Source organism: Acinonyx jubatus, chromosome B1, assembly GCF_027475565.1.
Source record: "Acinonyx jubatus isolate Ajub_Pintada_27869175 chromosome B1, VMU_Ajub_asm_v1.0, whole genome shotgun sequence".
Lineage (NCBI taxonomy): Eukaryota > Metazoa > Chordata > Mammalia > Carnivora > Felidae > Acinonyx > Acinonyx jubatus.
In genome coordinates, this window is record NC_069382.1 from 86812055 (window position 1) to 86832448 (window position 20394).

Consider the following 20394-nt stretch of genomic DNA (forward strand, 5'->3'; position numbering starts at 1 on the left):
AAAGCCCCACATCAGGCTTTGTGCTGACAGTATGCCAAGCTTGCTTGGAATTCTCTCTCTTCTCTCTCTCTGCCCTTTCCCCCATTCATGTTTGTACATCCACTCTCTCCTCTCTCTCTCTCTCTCTCTCAAAATAAATAAATACATAAAAGAAAAATGAAATTGTTAGTGTTATATACAGAGGTCATATTAATAAAAACATTTTCAGAGTATACTGGGATAATTAATATGATTATCTAGCATACTGGAAAAGATTGAGACAGATTGCACTTTGATGAACATCATTGAAAGATTCACATCCAGAAACTCAATTCAAAATCAAAGTGTGAACATGCACTGAGAATGTCCTTTGAAAAGAAATATACTAAAGAATTGTGTAAGACTCATATATGGTTATTATACTGTTTTCCACCAATTGCAAAAGAATCACTATTTTATTTCATTCTCCCCTGCTGAAGCTCTATTTAATGTCTTTCAATTAAAGAAATACATAACGGTGAAAGACTAAAGAGACAGGGTACGTTCAGATTTTACATTACCCCTTACTGAGTAACATCATATTTGAACAAGTTTTTATATCTCTCCACTTGTGGGAAAACTAGCTCATGCATGTATTAGTGACAGAAAGGAAGTTTTCATACTGAGAACAAATAATTTCGTGTGAGACTCACAAAAAATAATTTATTTAATGAAGAAATTAAAGGTCACCTGTAAGTTTGAGGTTTTTTGAAACTTAAAAGTAATTGCAGTATGTAGCACTTATATTTATTTGATTATTTGAATACGTAGAGAAACCTTTATGTTGGTTGTATAGTACAAAATCACATCTACTACAAGTAAGACTCTGCTTTAGAAAAAAAATAACTAGTATAAATGATAAAAATGATTTAGAGGTTAGCAAAATAAAAATACATATACACATGGTCGATGACTTATGATGGTTCAACTTACATTTTTTTTTACTTTATTATGGTGAAAAAATGATACACGTTCAGTAGAAATTATCCTTCAAATTTTAAATTTTGGTATTTTTGTGGGCTAGTAACATTTGGTGCTTTCTCATGATGCTGGGCAGTGGCAATGAAGTGCAAAACCCAGCCAGCCATGTGATCATGATGGTAAGCAACCAGGACACTTAGAAGCTTCCATACCCACTATGTGTTTCACTTTCAGTATGGTATTTAACAGATTACATGAGATATTCAATACTTAATTATTTTTTTAATTTTTAATGCTTATTTATTTTTGACAGAGAGAGAGAGAGCATGAGTGGGGGAGAGGCAGAGAGAGAAAGACAGACAGAATATGAAGCAGGCTCCAGGCTCCGAGCTGTCAGCACAGAGCCCAATGGGGGGCTCGAACTCACCGACTACGAGATCATGACCTGAGCCAGGTTAGATGCTCAACCACCTGAGCCACCCAGGCGTACCAACATTTGATAAAATAAGTTTTGCATTAGATTACTTTGCCTAACTATAGGTGAATGCTAACTGTTCTAAGCACAATTTAAAGTAGATTAGGCTCAGTATGGTGTTCAATAGGTAAGATATAATAAATGCATTTTTGACTTTGGGTACTTTCACTTACTATGTATGGATTTCTTGGGATATAACCCTAATGTAAGTTGAGGAAGATCTATATACAATTTTATTTTTGGTATTTCATAGGCTCATGGAACTGAAAGGAACAATAAAGGTTACCAAATTCAAAGTTCTAAATTTTCAAATAATAATCAGAAAAGTTTACATAAATACTAGAAAATGTGCTCACTGGGGCACCTGGGTGTCTCAGTCAGTTAAGTGTCTGACTCTTGATTTTGGCTCAGGTCATGATCTCTCCCAGGTTGTGAGTTCGAGCCCTGTCAGGCTCAGCACTGACAATTCAGAGACTGCTTAGGATTCATTCTCTCTCTCTCTCTCTCTCCTTCTCTCTCTGCCCCTCCTCTGCTTGTGCTGTCTCTCCCTCAAAATAAATAATTAACATTTCATAATCATATTCATAATAAAAAATTTGCTCACTGATGGAAGCCATATCCATAATAACTTAAATACAAGCAAAATTTGTGGTAAATTTGTAGTTTGTGAAGTATGCTTTAATTTGTGTGTTTTTCTACTATAGGTAATTTTTTTATTTTAACAGAGTTGTTCATCTAGTTTTTGTTTTTAAGCCTCATGTTGTCTGCTGTGTGGAAACGTTCTTCTTCATTGCCCATGCAATTCTTATTTGTCATTGGAGGACCAACTCCTATGTGTCATTCCCGCCTACCATAGGGAATTAATTGCTTCCTGCTCTGGGTTGCCATGGAACTGTGCTTAAAACCATAGAATAATGCATGCGATTTTTTTAAAATAGAATGAACAAAATTTCATATTTTTTGTTTTAGATAATACTTAAAATTATGAAAGCTAAAATTTTTAAATTTTAACTACGTTGGCTGAGATTTTATATACATCATATTTACACAATAAAAGAAAATTAAAGGACACCTCAGTGGCTCAGTTGGTTAAGCTCCTGACTCTTGATTTCAGATTGGGTCACACTCTCATGGTTGCCAGATCAAGCCCGAGTTGGGCTCATGCTGTGTGTGGAGACTGCTTAAGATGCTCTCTGTCTCTCTCTCGCTTTGCCACTCACCTGCTCTCTCTCTCTCTCTTTCTCTTTCTCTCAAAAAAAAAAAAAAAAAAAAAAAAAAAAGAAAAGAAAGAAGGAATTTATGACCCAAGGATTTTAAATCCTAATGTTATAGGCAAAGCTTCATTTTTATGGAAAATAAAACACTCTTTTTTCTTCCGCTTCTAATAGCTCATTAAGAGAAGCCACTACTAAATCCTGTTCCTGCTGTATTTCTATGTAGCAGGACGCAGCTCTCGCAATCCTTCCTAAACACTGTTCAGGAGTGATGGAGTGATGAGCTTCATGTCTTGTACTTCTGGCATTGCACTTATTCTAGGGATCAGGACAATATGTAATGTGATCCCAGGATGATTATCCTGTTCTGCTGTGGTTATTTGGGAAGTTGCTGTAAACTGTTCTCTTTTAGAGAAAGACAAGACTTTTCAGATTCTGTCTTATTGGCCAGCTACTCTATTGATGTTATATTTGTTTTAGTAACTAAAGAGTCAAAGGTAACTTCTTCAGTGATTCTGTTTGGGCTTTACAAAATATTAAGAACAAATTCTCATGACTCTTGTATAGTTGTTGCCCTATTTCTAATGCCCTCTTTGTACGGCCCAATAAAATCAAAGCTATCATTATTTGCCAACAACTTGGTTTTGCCGATCCAGAATTTAGCAAATTTTTTGGCCTCAGGAATACTGGACAATATGGTAAGTATATCATTAGAAAGTACACTCCCTTCAGTGAACTGCAGACATAATGTTAGAGTGTTGTTAATTTTATAGGATCATCCAAGTTGTACTTTCTTTTCTTCATCTTCTCTTTCCATACTCTTCCAAAATGAAATATTCATTTCCTCTATTATTTCTATTTTTGTTTTAAGTTCCAAAGGATGCTATTTATAGATTTTCCCCTTAGATTTCAGACATGCTTCCAGTTGTTTCCTTTGATTCTCTGCTGTGTTCTTCTTAATAAATGGATTAGTTTGGGACTTTTCTTTCATTTATGGTTTTGTCAACAGCCTGAGTTTGGGAAGGTATCATATTGAGAAAATGGTTCCGGGAAAGAGTCTTTTTCAACTTGGAGTCCAAAGTCTGTGCATTTTCTTGATAGCTGTTGCTGCATTTATTCCCATCGGTTCCATTTACTGTTATGTTAGGGTGCTTGGAATGACTGAATTCAAACTACGAAGTGTCAAGTTGGGCCTTTGGATTATGGGTTTTGCCTTTGGCAGTGCACTTGATGTCTGACGTCTAAAACAAGGTTGAGTGGATTTCTGATCTTGCTTAATGTTTGGATGTCTGTTGTTACAGCCTCCCAGAAGCACACTGGGGCATGTCCAGGGTTTGGTTTGTTCTACTTTCTGTTCAGTACCAGTGGGTGACTGTAACTTAGTTTCATTTGGTCTTTCATATTTATCCTTATTAACCCTTATAACCTTTATGTCCTTGACGACAGGTTTCTTTGATGCTTCAGTCCTACTAAGGTTCTGAACTAGTGAGAGGGAACTGCCCTTGGGAGTTTTTCTCCTGGTCTTGAAAGATTTGTTCCTCTAGAAAGTGGCTGTGACTTTACTGGTGGAATCTTAATTTGTGTTTCTCCAACAAATTGTTTATTAAGTCTGTCTTTCAGAACAGCACTATTCCCTGAACTTTTGCCCAAGGTTTCTTTAGGAGTCAAACTGCTTTAGGTTTGATTATAAGAATTAGTCTTTGACTTACCTATTGTCCACAATTCAGAATTCAGCTTCCTTTCAGAGTCTGGTAAAGTTTGGGGCAAATTTTCCTTGTTCATCAGTTTCAGAAAGCTACCCAAGTATTCATTTCAAACACGATTATTGTCTACAGGGTCGGTGCATTTAGCATTTCCTTGATCTGCTACCTGTTGCTTTGCAGTTTTCAGTTCTTGTATATTAAGTGACCCCACAGTTTTTCTAGACAGTTCTTTGGTTATGTATGATCCAGCTTCATGCTTTTGCTGACTGTTGCTGGAAGGCTTACTCTTTGAGTTAGAAGAAATACCTCCTGAAGTCAGCCTTTTGCTTAGAAGTTTTGGTGGCTCCAACTCTGGCTTCTGGGATCCTGTGATATTGGCAGGCCTGGGCTGGAGTTTAATGCTGATGGGTCTTGTTGTTGATACCAAGCAACATGATTGGTAACATCCTTTCTGGGCACAATAGTAGATTTAGAAGGTCCAGGATTCAGACAATTACTCTTGACTTTTAGATAAGGCTTAGTGTTTTGACACTTCAGTTTTCGCTTGACTGCTAAGTAGTCCTGGAACTTTCTCTGCCACTCTTTACGGCTTCGAACCACTCTTCAGTGGTAGCACCATGAATTTTCCATGACAGTTTTTCTTCCACTATTTAAAAAAAATTAATTATGTAGTGTATCCTCCATGGTACCATCAGAAGGATCTTCCTGAAAAACATTTGATCCTTACTTTAAGAACCAATTTTGTTAATTTTTTTTTTTAGACAGAATAAGTTTAAAAAGGGCACCTGAACTGAATCTGTTTAAAAACCTGGTTTTGGTGCCCAGCATCCTACAAAACAAACTTGTAAATCTTTGTATGTTATCAAATATTCCATATCTGTTCCATCTTGGTTTCTGATTTTTCTTGTACAGAAATCCTGTTCCTCACATTCCATCTAGTCATGTTTTGATAACTTTGACATGTTATTTCCTCTCAACTCTGTCTACATTCCTTTCTCTAGAGATTGTGGTGAATGGGCTTTTACTAACACTTTCAGGCCCAAATGAAATGTGTCTTCCTTGTTGAGAGTGACCTCATACACTCAGGTAAAGTCACAGTTTTGTTCCTCATATTTCCTGTTACACTTTTAGTGAAAGTCAAAATCTTTATAATGGTCAATGGGACCCTACATTATTTACAATTTTCCTGTCTTCTCCACACCTTTGACCTCATGATCTTATCTTAAAGCTTTTCCTCTAGTTATCCCTCCATCTTCAGTGACCTTAATGCAAATAGTCACTTGGCTATCTTCACATCCTTTGAAGGTTGTTTAAATAACATCTTCTCAATGAGGCCTGCCATGACTGCCATGTTTAAAATTGCAATTGCCCTACCAATCAGCTTTATGCTATATATATATTCTCTGTGGTATTTATCATCTTGTAAAAAATTATTAACTTTATTTATTTGACTTACTTTTTTTAATTACTAGACCCACTGAATGGAATGCAAGTCCCCATGATGGCAAAATTTTTTATTTTGTTTTGTGTTTCCATTCATATGTACCAAACATCTAGAATAGTGCCTGCATAATAAATGTTTATTAACTCAGTGAAAAATAAATCTTGAGCAAGTCACTTTGCCTCTTTAACCTCTACTTCCTTTTTTGTAAAAAACAGAGGTCATAAGAATTCCTAAATGAGAAAGCTACTCTGATTAATAAATGAGATGATGCATGCAAAACAGTTAGCATAATGCCTTACTCATCATGCTCAATTAATAATGTCAACTCCCATTATTAATTTTTTTATTATTTTCTGGGTTTTTAAGATTCAAAAGCTGAACTGTTATAACTATTAAGTTTACAGAAGTGAAAAAAGAAAAGTTCTGGAAAAGAACCCAGGAAGAGAGGCACTAGGTGGCTCAGTCAGTCAACTGTCCGACTTCACGCAGGTCATGAGCTCGCGGTTTGTGAGTTCAAGCCCTGTGTTAGGCTTTGTGCCGACACCTGGGAGCCTGGAGCCTGCTTCCGATTCTGTTTCCCCCTTTCTCTGCCCCTCCCCTGCTCAGGCTCTGTCTCTCTCTGTCTCTCAAAAATAAATAAATGTTAAAAAAATTTTTTTAAAAGAACCCAAAAGAATGTTTGTAGGTGGACTTTATTATATAGTTATATATTTTTTAACTTCAGAAAAATGATAAATTACATTTTATAATATAGAAATAACCTGAAATATTAAAACATTAAAAAAAGTATTTTCTAGATATCTTAATTATTCTCTTCTGAAAGCAATATAATGAAATTTATCAATTTTTAAATATTCAGAACTGTTAGTTTAACACCATTTTTACCGAATCTCCTCTACAATAAATAAAGTGCCATTAAAAGTTAGGTCATTTTTTTAAAAACTTATCAAAAATAGATCAAAGTGATACACATAGCTTTAAAATAAATATAAATATAAATAAATAAATAAATACATAAATAAATAAATGCAAATGGTATTGATGGAGTTAAGACAAAAACTCAGCAATATCTTACCCTGACCTTCTGCATGCCCAACTGTACCCACTAAGACTTTAATGATTCCTGTTTAGAGCTTTTCTGGTGCTTGCCTTTAGTCATTTAACATACATGTGTGTACTGCCATTTTTTAACTCATCAAATGTAGATTTTTTAATTGTCTTTTAGATATGATATATCAGCTATTAACTTATTTCTCCACCTCCAACTCTCTCACCCTTTTCCTTCTTCCAATTCTTGGTAGTTCTAAGACTTTAAAACTTTTCAATTGATTGTTCTTGTTAGTTGTTTTAAGTATTGAAATTTCTAATTTCAATGTAAATATTATCTTTTGAATTTCCCTTTTGTAAGATGAGCATGTCATTACCTCTATGCTTCCTTACCTTTACTTTCTTTCTTTTTATGTTTCAATTTTTTATTTAAATTCTAGTTAGTTAACACGTAGTGTAATATTAGTTTCAGGAGTAGAATTTAGTGATTCATCATCTCCGTATAACACCCAGTGCTCATTGCATTAAGTGCCCTCCTTATTGCCCATCACCCATTTATCCATCTCCTGCCCACCTCTCCTCCAGCAAATCTTAGTTTGTTCCTCTTTTATGGTTTGACTCCTTCTCTTCCTCTTTTTTTTTTCTTCCCCAAATGTTCACTTTTTTTTATTGCACATATGATTGAAGTCATATGGTATTTGTCGTTTCTGGTTGATTTATTTCACTTAGAATAATACATGAGAGCTCTATCCACATTGTTGTAAATGGCAATATTTCATTCATTTTGAAGGCTGAGTAATAGCCATTATATTGTTATATATAATGATATATATACTGATATATATATCAGTAATCATATATATATATATATATATATATATATATATATATATATATCTCAAATAATTTTATGGATACATATACCACCATTCATTAACCATTTATCAGTCAATGGGCATTTGGGCTCTTTCCATAATTGGACTATTGTTGATAATACAGCTATAAACATTGGGGTGCACATGCTCCTTTAAATCAGTATTTGTGTATCTTTTGGGTAAATACCTAGTAGTGCAATTGCTGGGACATAAGGTAGTTCTATTTTTACTTTTTGAGGCACCTTCCACTGCTTTCTGGAGTGGCTGCATTCCCACCAACAGTGTAAGACAGTTCTGCTTTCTCTGCATCCTTACGAACATCTGTTGTTCTTGTGTTGCTAATTTTAGCCATTCTGACAGGTGAGAGGTGGTATCTCATCATAGTTTTGATTTGTATTTCCCTGGTGATGAGTGATGTTGTTTCATGTATTTGTTACCCATCTGTATGTCTTCTTTGGAAAAATATATTTTCATGTCTCTTTCCCATTTATTAGCTGGATTATTTGTTTTTTGGGTGTTGAGTTTTATAAGTTCTTTATATATTTCGGATACTATCCTTTATGCAGAAATGTCATTTGCAAATATCTTCTCCCATCACAAATGTCGTTTTTTAGTTTTGTTGATTGTTTACTTCACTGTGCAGAAGGTTTTTATCTTGATGAAGTCCCAATAGTTCATTTTTGCTTTTGTTTCCTTTGCCTCAGGAGACATGTCAAGTAAAAAGTTGCTGCAGCCAAGGTCAAAGAGGTGTTGCCTGTTTTTTCCTCTAGGATTGTGATTGTTTTCTGTCTCACATTTAGGTCCTTCACCCATTTTGAATTTATTTTTGTGGACAGTGTAAGAAATAGCTCCAGGTTCATTCTTCTGCATGTTGCTGTCCAGTTTTCCCAATACCATTTGCTGTCATTTTTCCATTAGTTACTCCTTCCTGCTTTGTCAAAGATTAGTTGGCCATACATTTGTGGGTCTATTTCTGGGTTTTCTATTCTATTCCATTGGTATATGTGTCTGTTTCTATACCAGTACTCTACTGTCTTGATGACTACAGCTTTGTAAATATGGCTTGGCGTCTGAAATTGTGATGCATCCAGGTTTGTTTTCCTTTTTCAAGATTGCTTTGGCTATGTAAGGTCTTCTGTAGGTCCCTTCAAATTTTAGGATTATTTGTTCTAGATCTGTGAAAAATGCTTGTGGTATTTTGATAGGGATTGCATTAAATGTGTAGATTGATTTAGTTAGTATACACATTTTAACAATATTTGTTGTTCCACTCCATGAGCTTAGAATGTTTTTTTATTTCTTTGTGTCATCTTCAATTTATTTCATCAGTACAGCTCTTTTACCTCATGGTTAAGTTTATTCCGAGGTATTTTATGGTTTTGGGTGCAATTATAAATGGAATTGATTCCTTGATTTTTCCTTCTGCTTCTTCATTACAGGTGCACAAAAATGCAACAGATTTCTGTACATTGATATTGTATCCTGAGATTTTACTGAATTTGTGTATCATTTCTAGTAACTTTTAGGTGGAGTCTTTCAGGTTTTCTAGAGTATCATGTCATCTACAAATAGTGAAATCTGACTTCTTCCTTGGTGATTTGGATGTCTTTTATTTCATTTTGTTGTCTAATTGCCGAGGCTAAGACTTCTAGTACCATGTTAAATGACAATGATGAAAGTGGACATCGCTGCTTTTTGTTCCTGACCATACAGGAAAAGTTCTCAGTTTTTCCCAGTTAAGGATGATATTTGTTTATCATATATGGTCTTTATGATGCTGAGGTATGTTCTCTTTATCCCTACTTTATTAAGGTTTATAAAGCATGGAAGCTGTATTTTGTCAAAGACTTTTTTTGCATCTACTGAGAAGATTATATGATTCTTATGTTTTTTTTATTAATGTGGGGTATCACATTGATTTGTGTACATTGAACCACACTTTCATCCCAGAAATAAATCCCACTTGATGATGCTATATGATGATTTTAATGTACTGCTGAATTTTATCTGCTAGTATTTCGTTGAGAACTTTTGCATCCATGTTCATCAAGGATATTGGCCTTAATTCACCTTATTAGTGGGGTCTTCGTCTGGTTTTGCAATCAGGGTAATGCTGGCTTCATATAATGAGTTTGGAAGTTTTCCTTCCATTTTTAGTTTTTGGAATAGTTTGAGAAGAATAGGTATTAAATCTTCTTTAAATGTTTGGTAGAATTCCCCTGGGAAACCATCTGGCCTTGGACTTTTGTTTGTTCAGAATTTTTAGATTGCTTATTCAATTTCTTGCTAGTAATGGGTCTGTTCAAATTTTCTAATTCTTCTTATTTCAGTTTTGGTACATTATATATCTAGGAAATTATCTATTTCTTCTAGGTGGTTCAATTTGTTGCCCTATAATTTTTCATAATATTCTTTATAATTGTTTGTATTTCTTTGGTGTTGGCTGTGATCTCACCTCTTTCATTCATGATTTTATTTATGTGGTTACTTTCTCTTTTCTTTGTGATAAGTATGGCTAAGGGATTATCAGCTTTATTAATTCAGTCAAAGAACCAGCTCATAGTTTCATTGATCTGTTCTGTGTTTTTGTTTGTTTGTTTGTTTCTATATAATTTATTTCTGCTCTAATCTTTATTATTTCCCTCTTTCTGCTGGCTTTAGGCTTCATTTACTTTTCTTTTTCTAGTTCCTTTAGTATAAGGCTAGGTTGTGTATTTGAGAATTTCTTGCTTGTTGAGGTAGCATGTATTGCTATATACTTCTTTCTTATGACCACTTTTGCTGCATCTCAAAGGTTTTGAAACATGTTTTCATTTTTATTTTTTCTATGTATTTTTAAATTTCTTTTTTAATTTCCAGGTTAACATATTCATTATTTTTAAATGTTTATTTATTTATTTTGAGAGATAAAGAGAAAGCATGAATGGGGATGGAAAGAGAGAGAAGGAGAGAGAAAATCCGAAGCAGGCTCCACACTGTTATCACGGAGCCTGACATGAGGCTCGATCTCATGAGCCTTGAGACCATGATCTGAGCCAAAATCAAGAGTCAAAACCTTAACCAACTGAGCCACCCAGGCACTCCTAACCCATTCATTTTTTAGTTGGATGTTATTTAACTTCCACATATTTGTGGTCTTTGCAATTTTTTTTTCTTGTGATTGAATTCAAATTTCATAGCATTGTGGTTATAAAATGTACATGGTGTGACATTAATCTTTTTGTATTTGTTGAGGCCTGATTCATGACCCAGTATATATGATCTATTTTTGAGAATGCCCAATGCTTATGTGAAAATAGTACATATTCTGCTTCTTTAGGTTGAAATGGTCTGAATATATCTGTTAAGTCCATCTGGTCCAGTGTACCACTCAAAGCTATTGTTTCCTTGTTGATTTTCTGATAAGATAATCTGTCCATTGTTGTCAGTGGGTGCTAAAGTCCCCTACTATTATTGTATTATTATCAATAAGTTTATGTTTTTATTATTGTTTTATATATTTGGGTTAATTCAAATTGGGGGCACAAATACTGACAATTGTTAGATCTTCATGTTGGATAGACCCCTGAATTACGATATCGTGTCCAATATCCTGTTATAGTCTCTTTGGTTTGAAATCTATTTTGTCTGCTATAAATATGGTTACCCCAGCTTTCTTTGATATCCATTGGCATGATAAATGGTTCTTTATCCCCTCACTGTCAATCTTCAGGTGTCTTTAGGTCTAAAATGAATCTCTTGTAGGCAGAATATAGAAGGGTCTTGTTTTTTTGTCCATTATGATACACTAAGTCTTTTGATTGGAGCTTTTAGTACATTTACATTCAGAGTGATTTTTGATAGATATGAATTTAGTGTCATTTTATATACTGTTAAGTTGTTTCTGGAGATTTTCTCTGTTCTCTTCTAGTCTTTGTCACTTTTGGTCTTTCTTTCCCCACTCAAAGAGTCTCCTATAATATTTCTTGCAGGGTTGGTTTGTGGTCATGAACTCTTTTAATTTTTGATTGTCTAGGAAAACCTTTATCTCTCCTTCTATTCTGAATGACAGCCTTGATGGATAAAGTATTTTTGGCTGCAGCTTTTTCCCATTTAGCATGTTGAATATATCATGCCATCACCTTCTGGCTTGCCATCTTTCTTTGGAGAGGCCTGCTGTTAACCTTATTTGTCTTTCCTTGCAAGTTAAGAATTTCTTTTCCTCTGCTGCTTTTAGGATTTTTTCCTTATCTCTATATTTCAAACTTTACTGTGATATGTCTTTTATTGATTTTGATGGGAGTTCTCTGTGCCTCTTGGATTTGGATGTCTGTTTCCTTCCCCAGATTAGGGAAGTTTTCAGCTCTAATTTCCTAGAATAAACCGTCTGCTTTTTATTCCCTATCTTTTTTTTCATGGATTCCTATGATACAAATATTATTATGCTTTATGGAGTCACTGAGTTCCCTAAGTCTACATTAGTGATCCAATGTTTTTCTTTTCTTCTTCTTTTCAGTTTCATTAGTTTCCATATTTTTTTCTATATAATTTATTCATCCTTCTGCTTCTTCCATCCTTGTCATTACATCTACACAGTTTCACATCTTGATTATATTCAGCCTCGCTAGTTTTTAGGTCTTTTATCTCTGGAAATTGATTCCCTGGTGTCTTCTATGCTTTTCTCAAGCCCAGTTAGTATTCTTATAATTGTTGTTTTAAATTATGCATCAAGTATATTACTTACATACGTTTTGATTAGATCCATGGCCATATCTTTTCTTGTTCTTTCTTTTGGAATGAACTCCTCTATCTGGACATTTTGTCTAAGTCTCTGTCTTCTTTTGTGTGTTAGGAAAGCCTGTTATGTTTCCTGCTCCTGAGACTAATGGTTTTGTTAAGAAGAGATCACATACTTTCCAGGGCCTAGTGCTTCATTAAGTGATTCTGATGTATGCTGTGTGCAGTCTGCTGCTATGTTTTGGCTGCTCTTTCCCTCAAGTCAGTCCTGTAACAGTTTCTCCTTTCCTGCAGTAGGGGGTGTTTGGGCCTTGTCTAGAGTTGGCAAGTTTTAACTAGGTGTTCTCTGGTCTGCTTGTTAATAGATATTAGATCCCACTTCCCTTATAGCTGAAGCCTTGCAGCATTCTATAGTCAGTAGACTTGATGAGTGCAGTGTGAGGGGTATTCTGTTGGTTGGTTGAGGGAGAAGCCTGCTGCCCTGGTTCTCAGGCACATTTAGGCACCTGCAGAGCACAGGGTGGGGTGGGGTGGAACTTGGTGTAAGCTGTTCAGACGTCCAGTGTGGGGGCTGTGCTGCTCACTGAAGCCAGTCTGTGCTGATGGGCAAGGGAGAAATATGATGTCAATAGTGAAGCCCTCATGGGAAAAAAACAGTCTCCTCTAATGTAGTCCTGGGTATCCTTCATATCCTTGCCTTCAGCCTGTCTCTTCCAGACCATCTGCCTGGCTGGCAATGCAGTACACCTGTGTTTTATCTAAGGAACATAGGCTGAATTTTAAAACTCCAAAATTTAGGGACCCAGCATGGCATGGACTGGTGCTTGTCCCCTGAGGGAAGGTCATTAAGCTGGGGCTGGTGCAAGTTAGTCCCAGAATGGCAGTCACAGAAATGCACAAGGATTTGGAGTTTATATTAAAGCAAAAAGGCTGAGTCTGGGTTAGCCACCCACAGCAGGTGTCTTTGTTCCTATGCTCAAGGGGAGAGGGAGTATAATGCCATCTGCCAGCTCTTTAGTCCCCTGAGAGATAATGCTGCCTCTCACAGATGTATTCCAAGAACAGGGAAACCTCTCTCCCAGTATATCCCAAGGGATCTTCAGATTATGCAGCTCACTCCTGGGCCTGTGCCTTCCTTCTCCATAGTACTATGGTACCTGCTAGGGTCTTTATCATCCATGACTTGAAACTCTAAAACTCCAGTCTTTGAGCTCAGCTGGTTGTAAATATTCAAGATAATCAGCCCCTTTCATTTTCCTAACCAATGGCTTTGTACAAGAGATTTCCTTGTGAGATCCCTTGTGCATTGCTCTCCTCCCTCCTTCTCTCTCTTTCTCCTCTCTGAGGTCAGGACTCCCTCCTGTCTATAACACCAATGATCTTTTTCTCCCCCAAATCATGTCTCTCCATCTCCTGCTCTCCATGATGTGGCCTTCTCTCCCTCCAGTCATGCAGCTTGTTTTGTCAGTCCTCAGATAGATTTCTTGTGTGTTCAGAATGATGTGATATTGATCTAGCTGTGTTTGAGGGATGAGGTAAGCATAAGGTCCTCCTACTAGTCTGTCATCTTAACTCCTCTTCACTTTCATTTTAAAACTGAAAATATTGTATTCTATTGTGTCACACATAATTAAATGCTTTGTATTTTCTCTGTAGCTTGAATGATAATGTTGAAAATTGATAAATATTAATTATTATGATTGTGTAACTGTTGTTCAATGCAGAACATTAGTAGTATGTGTAGTTGCATTTCTTCTTCAGTCACAGCAGCAATGTCATTCAAAAATGGACATTCGTAGTGTCAACAGCAAATGTATTTTTCATTTTTTAACATTGTTCTAACTTTTGAAATCATGCTGATGTTGTGTTTACATCTTTTGTGGTAATGACTATATTTTGCAACATTATAATCAACAACCAATATTTTTGGATTGAATTTGATTTTGCTTATTGATAAAACTGTATGTTCTAATATATATTTTATATGACAAGAAAGTCATTTCTTAGAAGTCGATTTACCATATAGTTTTAATTGACAGAATTTCAATTTGTCCCATGGCATTTTTTTTTTAAGTAAACTGTCCACTTCCACAGCTTCCTAGTGCTGCTATAGGATAACTACTGGTGAAGAAAAGTTGAAAATTAAGACCATAAGAAAATAATTCAGGGGCGTCTGGGTGGCTCAGTTGGTTAAGCATCCAACTTTGGCTCAGGTCATGATCTCACGGTTTGTGAGTTTGAGCCCATCAGGCTCTGAGCTGGCAGAGCTGCCTGCTTTGAATCCTCTGTTTCTCTCTTTCTATGCACCTCCCCTGCTTACACCCTCTCTCAAAAATGAATAAACATTTAAAAAATTGTCAAAGACAAAAAAATACAAAAAAAAAAAAAACCTTTCACAGTTCTTGTTTTTTATTCTCACTTTCTGGAGCCAATATATAGATAATTTCCTTGAGAAGATATTTTCATGCAAGTAGATGTTCAGTGATTTTCCATGAATAAAAATTGTTTCATATTTCATGTGATATAGGAGTCTAGATTTTATCACATTTTTTTCTTTCCTGCTTTTATACCTTTCACCAGACTTTTTTAACATCTGTGCTCTGGTGAAAAGTATGATGTTATTCTGATGCTTGTGTCTTGGGGATCCAATTGTCTTTGTTATTTTATTATTTTCTGTCTGAATGGAAGGTTTAAACATTCTTCTTGCCTTTAAAGTGTAACATTCTAAATTAATTTGCCTATATGTGAATTTTTTATTTCACTTAGTGTCCAGTGAGTTTCTTGCCCTTTTACAGAATTTGCTTCCCTTCTGTTGCAGACAGTTTTGTGTCAACCATGGTGTTTAGTTTTTCAAAAGCACTTTCTTAACTCTCCCTTATTCCCAATTCTGTGTCCTAGTGTTAGCAAGTTAGAACTTCTTCAATATTGAACATATTGAGACTCTCTGAAGATACTTAATCACATACAAACACACACACACACACACACACACACACACACACACACAGAAGCTGTATGTTATTAGACAGAACTTGGCAACTGATAGCCCTTTCAATAGTGTCAGGTGTTAGTTAGGGTGTTATAATAAAGAGGACTCTGATATGAGATGGGCATATGCACATTAACTGTTCTCTTTGTATCATGAGAAGGTATTTTCATTTTAAGGAAGATTTTGTGTTAGGATGGAGGGCCTTAGTGGACTTTCTGTACATGTATGTAGTGTATTGGTATGTACACATGGTTTTGGGTGACAGAATTTAATTAATCCTAAATTTTAAGACCATATTTTACCTTTGTTTTTGTTTATAGGTTCATAATGAATGTTCTAAATTGGTAATCTCTGTATTCATTTGTCCTCTTCTGTAGATCTCTAGAAGGAGGAGATTTCATTTACTTGTGAGTGTGTGTGTGTGTGTGTGTGTGTGTGTGAGAGAGAGAGAGAGAGAGAGAGAGAGAGTGTGAAACAAGGAAAGAAAGAGAGAGATCTCCAGAGAAGGGCATATCTGTGTGTATTAATAATCTCCCTTCAACAGCACCATTAGTCTTCTTTTTCTGGAACTGTTAAAATAAATTTTGAATATTTGATAACACAATTAAACACAGTGGTTTCTCATTAGATGGTACAGAAAATCGACAGTGACATAGGAAGATTTTTGAAAATTTACAGACAGCTCGTATAATCACATTTAATGCAAAGAAGAAATTATCTGTCACATTTTGCCTACAATTATGTTGAATTGCCAAGAGTGTTTCTAATTAAACAAAGATCATGGAAACAGCAACACCCCAATCTATTATTTATGCGAGCATTTGTAGAGCAGAAAATTGTAAATTAACATATAAAGTTTTATAAATATTGTCTAACCTGTGTTTACATAGCAGCAGTAGATTTTGTGAGAATATTGTTAGCACATATAATTAAAGATCAGATTTACTACTTGGCCTGGGAAGTAAAAATAAACATACAGTAGTAAGTTATTCTTTGTAATTAGCTTTTTTAAAATGTTTCATTAGAAAAAAATTGTTCAGGTAAGTGCAATTCAAGTGTTAAAACATGGTAATTAATTTTAATGACTTCTGATAAAAAATATTTGAGACTGACTACTTTGAATTGTCATATTTCCTTTTGAAATGTATGTTTCAAGTTATAGTTCAACTTTTAAATTATGGAATTATTAAACTGTTTTACATTAATTGGAAATGTATATATAATATTTTTCTTAGAAATTGTTTGATGAGCTATCTTGAAAATTGTTTGTAACACAAATCTATATTTTTTACAGCTGAAATATTGCTTTCCTGGTAATCAAAAGGAGTGTCATGAGTAAATATTCTATAGTACTTTAAGTATAATCTGAGTAATACCTAATCTCTGTACATCAAGGTCTAAAGAACTTTGAAAATATACCTAATAAACTTTTTTGGTACTTGAGCTAATTTGGGTGTGGGATTTATTTGTCAAATATTAAAGGATATTAATTTCTCCTCTTTCCATGTCTTAAATTAATTAAAATATTAGAATCAATGACCCAAAGTTTCAGAACTCCAAGAGGCCAAAATAATTCATCATATTATTAAAAATAAATCGCTATTTATCTTTTCCTCAAGCTAAAAGTAAGACATTATCCAATATTACTTGCGTTTTGTTTTATTTCTTCCATAGTGAGCTTTTACTCTTTCATTTCAACAATCTAAATAATGGAAACACCCCTCTGCTATCTTAGAAAAGCTCACTAAAATTTCAGGTAGAGTCACCTTGCTGTCTTCCAAGATGGAAGTGACCTGGTCCCAATAACGTTCATGAAATACAGATGCAAAATCTTCAAAAAAATTTTAGCAAATCAAATGTAACTTTTATATATTTCTATCAGTATAATTTTTCAAAACTTTTAACTTTGAAAAAATTTTAAATATGTTTATATAAATAAATTTATTTTTTTATTTAGGTTTATTTATTTTGAGAGAAAGAGTGAGAGTGTGCACGAGAGACGGGGAGGGGCAGAGAGAGAGGGAGAGAGAAAATCCCAAGTAGGCTTTGTGCTGTCAGTTCAGAGCCCAAAGCAGGGCTTGAACCGACAAACCATGAGATCATGACCTAAGTCAAAATCAAGAGATGGACACTTAATCAACTGATCCACCCAGTCTCCTGTAAATATATATATTTTTAAATATGACAAAACACCATTATGAGTGACACTGATTTTGGGTATAAAAAGGTGGCTCAGTATTTGAAAATCAATCAATGTAGTGCACCATATAAACAGACTGATAAGGAAATAGCATGATATCAATTGATATAGAAAAAACATTTGACAAAATTCAATATCCATTCATAATTAAAAAAATAAAACTTCTAGTGCACTATGAATAGAGGAGATCCTTCTCAATATCAGAAAAAAAGGAAAAAAAATTACAGCTAACTTCACACTTAATGATGAAAGACTGAGTGTTCCCTCTCTAAAATCAGGATCTGGGCAAGGATGTTTTCTTTCAACACTTTTATTTACATAATTCCAAAATTTCCAGTCACTGCAATAAGACAAAAAAAAAAAAAATACAAGGAAAAGATTGGAAAAGGAGGAAAAGGGAGGAAAAAGACTGTTTGCAGATAACATGATTGTGTATGTAGAATATCCTAAAGAATATACAGAAAAACAAAAACAAAAACAAATTCCTAGGCCTAATGAGTCATTAGATTCAAGATCAGCACACAAAAGTCAATTGAATTTCTACACACTGACAATAAACATTTGGAAAACAAAATAAAAAATGTCACATCATTTCCAATTGCACCAAAGAAAATAAAATAAGTATGTGTAAATCCAACAGAATGTGTACTGGGATTGTATGCTAAAAGCTATCAAAAGATGATGAAAGAAATGAAAAACTTAATATTTGAAGAGACTTCCATTTCCAGTCTATCATAATCAGGACTGTGTGGTATTGCTAAAAGGGAAGACATATAGACCAATGTAATCAAATAGAAAACTCAAAAATAGATCCAAATATGCTGACTTAGCCTTTGATAAAGGAACAAAAATAACTAAATGAAGGAAGAGTCCCTTATCAAAAAATGGTGCTAGAGAAATTGTACATCTACAGACAAAAAATGAATCTTCCAAAATTTGCAACCGAACTTTATTTTCTCTAAAACACTTTTGTACTTATAATTAGAATTGTGTTTTTGTATTTTGTTGTTCTCAAAAATGCCTTTCGCCCAGCTCTGCCCCATAATTAGAATATAAACTCATGAAGTCTGTGTTTATGTTGATATATACATCCATATATATATATATATATTTCCCTCCAAGGGGAAATACAAACATACAAATATAATACTATAAATAATTAATTATGTAAATGTATCCTTAAAATAGATTAATAAAATAACTGACATGTGAACATTGTGACTCAATTATGCCTCAAATGTAAACTCTGAGTACATGCTTCTCTTCATAAAAAGAGACAATAAATGGAACCTGAATTATAGTGCAGAGTATTACGTGTTTTATTAAGATAAAAACTAAAAACAATATAAGAAGTGAAATAGGGGACAATACTTTATTTCTTATACTGTGATTTCAAAGTTCCAGTTGTTTGCTGAGAAATGGTAATAAAAATAGATTTTATGTAACAAAATGGAACTAGTCAACAAAAATGAAAGATATTTTGGTGCTTCTATCTTTATTCCCTCTCTTTTTGCTCTTCAGTCTTTGTAGTCATTTCCCCAGGCTGATAAAATGCTGCATTTTCCCTTCAGTTTCCTCATTTTCTTGGGATCTTGAATTACCTCACTTTCGCGTAAGTTTACCCAACAGAGCCTGCAGAAATACTCTGTAAGATATTATTTTTAGAATGCTGATTATATACAATTTAATAAGTCGCAATTTTAGTTTACCAGTTTTTGATTCTTATGACTTTGATATTTCCCTTAATGCCATTTTAATTTCATTATGTTTGTTATATTTTGGCTGTCTTTATTGCTTGTTTTATATCCTATGTTAATTACTTTGTTTCTTCTCTAAACTAATTTTCTCCTTCACTACTCAAGGGAATTTTCTCTTTTATACAGTACAAGGAAAATCAACAACTTCTCCAAAATATAAACTCTGGCTTTAAGGAAGAATAATTCAATTCACTACAAAAATATGTTTGTTTCATTATATATTTACAAAGCAACATACAAGGTACGGCACTCAGTTCCAAAAATAGATAAGGGATAGTTACCGACCTTCTTTCTGAGGCTCACAGTCAAGTGAAATGCATAAGAAGTGCATATTTAATTGTATTTCAAAGTAAAATAAAGGGAATAGCAAAGTCTTAGAGGCATAATGTTCAGAAGACAGAAGGCAGATGAAGAAAGAACTAAAAAAAAATGTTTAGGTACCTATGAAGGATTTTGTATAATCTACCATTTAAATAGGTCTAAAACAAATTAAGATTCTAACAGATAGCATAGTTTTCCCAAAGACAGCTTCTGTCCTCAAACATTTTTAGTTCTTGAGAGGGTTATTCTACCTTCTTAAACTTTTGTTGAAAATGAGTCATAAAGACCACCTATCTTATAAAGCTGTTATAAAATTTAAATGAGATAAATGTAAAACATATTGAAGATTGTATACATTGTGTGTTCCAAATTGTTCTTCCTTTGTTCTTTACCATTTTTTTTTTTTTTTTTTTGCAGAAAATCTGGTATGGTCATCGTAAGATTAACACCAGTATGAAAAAGGTAAACATCCTACAAATTTTAGCAAAATAAACCAAACAATATATAGATATAATGTATTGTGATCAAGTAGGTTTCATCCCAGGCAGGCAAGGATGGATAGACTTATTAGAGAATCTACCTATACAATTTTCCTTAGTTAAATTAAAGGAGAGAAAAAGCTATGATTAAGTATGTTGTGGAAAATGCCTTTACCGACAATCAATACCCATTTATCATAAAAACATAAGGGTAGCAGAAAATTTTATTAACTTC

At 34.1% G+C, this 20394-nt stretch overlaps 1 pseudogene; it reads right to left on the minus strand.

The window, feature by feature from the left end:
• Nucleotides 1–2711: 2711 nt before the first annotated feature.
• Nucleotides 2712–5682, minus strand: LOC106976174 (cytoskeleton-associated protein 2-like; annotated as a pseudogene).
• Between the last annotated feature and the right edge of the window lie 14712 nt (nucleotides 5683–20394).